The sequence below is a fragment of the Canis lupus genome, chromosome 9 (genome assembly GCF_003254725.2).
Source record: "Canis lupus dingo isolate Sandy chromosome 9, ASM325472v2, whole genome shotgun sequence".
NCBI classification, from domain to species: Eukaryota; Metazoa; Chordata; class Mammalia; order Carnivora; family Canidae; genus Canis; species Canis lupus.
In genome coordinates, this window is record NC_064251.1 from 33725096 (window position 1) to 33727845 (window position 2750).

Consider the following 2750-nt stretch of genomic DNA (forward strand, 5'->3'; position numbering starts at 1 on the left):
AAGAGTTTTTCTGACTATAACACATAGGGAATCAATCTCCTTACATAAATCCTTCCTGGATTTAAACACAAGCAAAATGCAAATGCCAATTTCACCTGGATGTTTTAATGCTGTTCCAAGAAGCTAAAGTCACAAATGGCAAGTTTCATGTGTCAACAGAATGTAAAGCTCTTTCCACCCACGATCTTGGCTCCTTCAACCTTTGAATTAGGTGCAGTGCTATTACTATCCCCATTTTGCAGATGAGCAAACTGGAGCTCTGAGAAGTTAAGTAATTTGCCCCAAGCTTACAAAATATACATGGCAGAGCTGGAAATCCAACCAGTCTGAGCCTCTGTTTTTGTCCAATATCCTACAGATGTTTCACAATGTCATCTATACCTCATAGCATCATAGCCACTTACATTTCAGATTTTAACATTTATATATCAAATGTAATATTTTCTGGGGCACCTGGGTGGCTCAATAGTTGAGCATCTGCCTTCGGCTCAGGTGATGATCCTGGGGTTCTGGAATCAAGTCCACCATTGGGCTCCCCACAGGGAACCTGCTTCTCCCTTTGCCTATATCTCTGCCTCTTTCTGTGTCTCGAATGAATAAAGAATGAATTAATAAATAAATCTTAAAAAGTGTAATATTTTCTATGACAATTTAAAGATGTGAGGTTGTATACTCCTCTTTTTTTTTTTTTTTTTTTGCAGAATAAGGGGGTAGTATATGGTCTGCTGTCTATTTTCAAGATTTTTCAGTCAATTTGTCTAAAGATATTTCTTACTCCTATGTTGACAATAAATTTCAAATTATAATTTTCTAAAGTCACAAATAAAGGCCAAAAGGAAGATCTGTGCTTAACATTCTTTGTTGAAAATAACCATATTGAGACAGAACAATGCTTCTTTTCATTTGCTTAATAACAAACCAACTGAGCTTTCCATATTGAATTCTGTTGCTCAGAAATCTTTCTTCTCTGGTGGATGGAGGTATGGAATGGGTGGAGAGAACAGTGGATAGATAACTGTATATTTGTCCTATAATAACTTCTTGTGTTCTGCTCTCCAAAGATATCTTCAAACTTGTCTTTTACTTATTTACACATAGGAAGGAGGAAAAGTCATTTATTGTCTCTAGTCTGATGGCTTCCATATTGAAAGTCTTGATAGATCTGCTTTTATTGTCTGTTTTTGCTGGTTCTCATTCACAGAGTTGGGTTTCCTTGTGTGCCTGGTTATCACTGACCACAGTCCAGTATCTTAAAAACTATCTATAGGAATAATATAAGGTCTAATGGAAAAGTCTCTATACCCAGAAATCCACTTCTTTAATTCATTAGAGCCATACCAGTATGGGCCCAAATTAAATCAAGTGCAAGGCCTGCGATTTCCTGGACCAGGACAAGCTGGTAATTGGAACCTCATGTAGTAACTCTGTGATCGTTGCTCCACTTCCAGATTGCCCTCACCCAGCGTACTGTGGAGAGAGCCCCTCCTTGCTATATTCTGGTCCTCTCTTCCCTGGAGGCTGCAAGGCTACTGAGGATCAGTAAACCCTCAAGGCAAAACCAGCCTCTGTGCCCACTCACCCCTTTGGTTCCTACTTTTCCATCTGTTGACCTCATCATTTCTTACTGTTTGTCAGCAATTTAATACTATTTAAGAAGATTTCAATAATTATTTTATGCTTTTATAGTTGACTCCAATGGGAGGGTTGGTCCAAATAGTTTAGTCTGCCATTGCTAGGAAGTCTCATCATAAGGACATCTGGGTGGCTCAGCGGTTGAGTGTCTGCCTTCAGCTCAGGGCGTGATCCCAAGATCAAGTCCCACATTGGGCTCCCTGCATGGAGCCTGGTTCTCCTTCTGCCTGTGTCTCTGCCTCTCTCTGTGTCTCTCATGAATAAATAAATAAAATCTTAAAAAAAGAAAAGAAAGTCTCATCCAAAAGTTTCTCAAGAAATAACCAATTCAAGGCAGCCCAGATGGCTCAGTGGTTTAGCGCCCCTTCAGCCCAGGGCGTGATCCTGGAGACCAGGGATCGAGTCCCATGTCAGGCTCCCTGCATGGAGCCTGCTTCTCCCTCTGCCTGTGTCTCTGCCTCTCTCTCTCTCTCTCTCTCTCTCTGTGTCTCTCATGAATAAATAAATAAAATCTTGAAAGAAAGAAAGAAAGAAAAAGAAAGAAGAAAGAAAGAAAGAAAGAAAGAAAGAAAGAAAGAAAGAAAGAAAGAAAGAAAGAAAGAAAGAAAGAACTCAGAATAAACTGGGGATCCTATTAATACCTGAGGTTTGATTTATGTGTCTTAAAACAAAATAATCAAATTTTCAACATAGCATCTTTAATGGTGCTGAGACCTGTAGTTCACAAAATGGTTTTGGGCTCAAAGGAAGGCAGTCTTGGGGTGGGAAGGGAAGATTACAGGAGTCATCTGCAGCATCAGGCTCACTGGATCTGCCACTGAGCCCCTGTGCAATCTTGGCCAATGACACCTGCTCTGGCTGGCTTTCTCAACTGAAAAAGAAGAAGGAGAAGAAGGAGGAGGAGGAGGAGGAGGAGGAGGAGGAGGAGAGAGAGAAGAGAGAAGAGAAGAAGAAGAAGAAGAAGAAGAAGAAGAAGAAGAAGAAGAAGAAGAAGAAGAAGAAGAAGAAGAAGAGAGGAAGAAGAAGAAGAATGCCTGTCTGACAATGTTGTCATATGAACTAAATGAGATTAAATAATACATGTAAACCCTTTAGCACAATGTTAAATGTCTGATAAA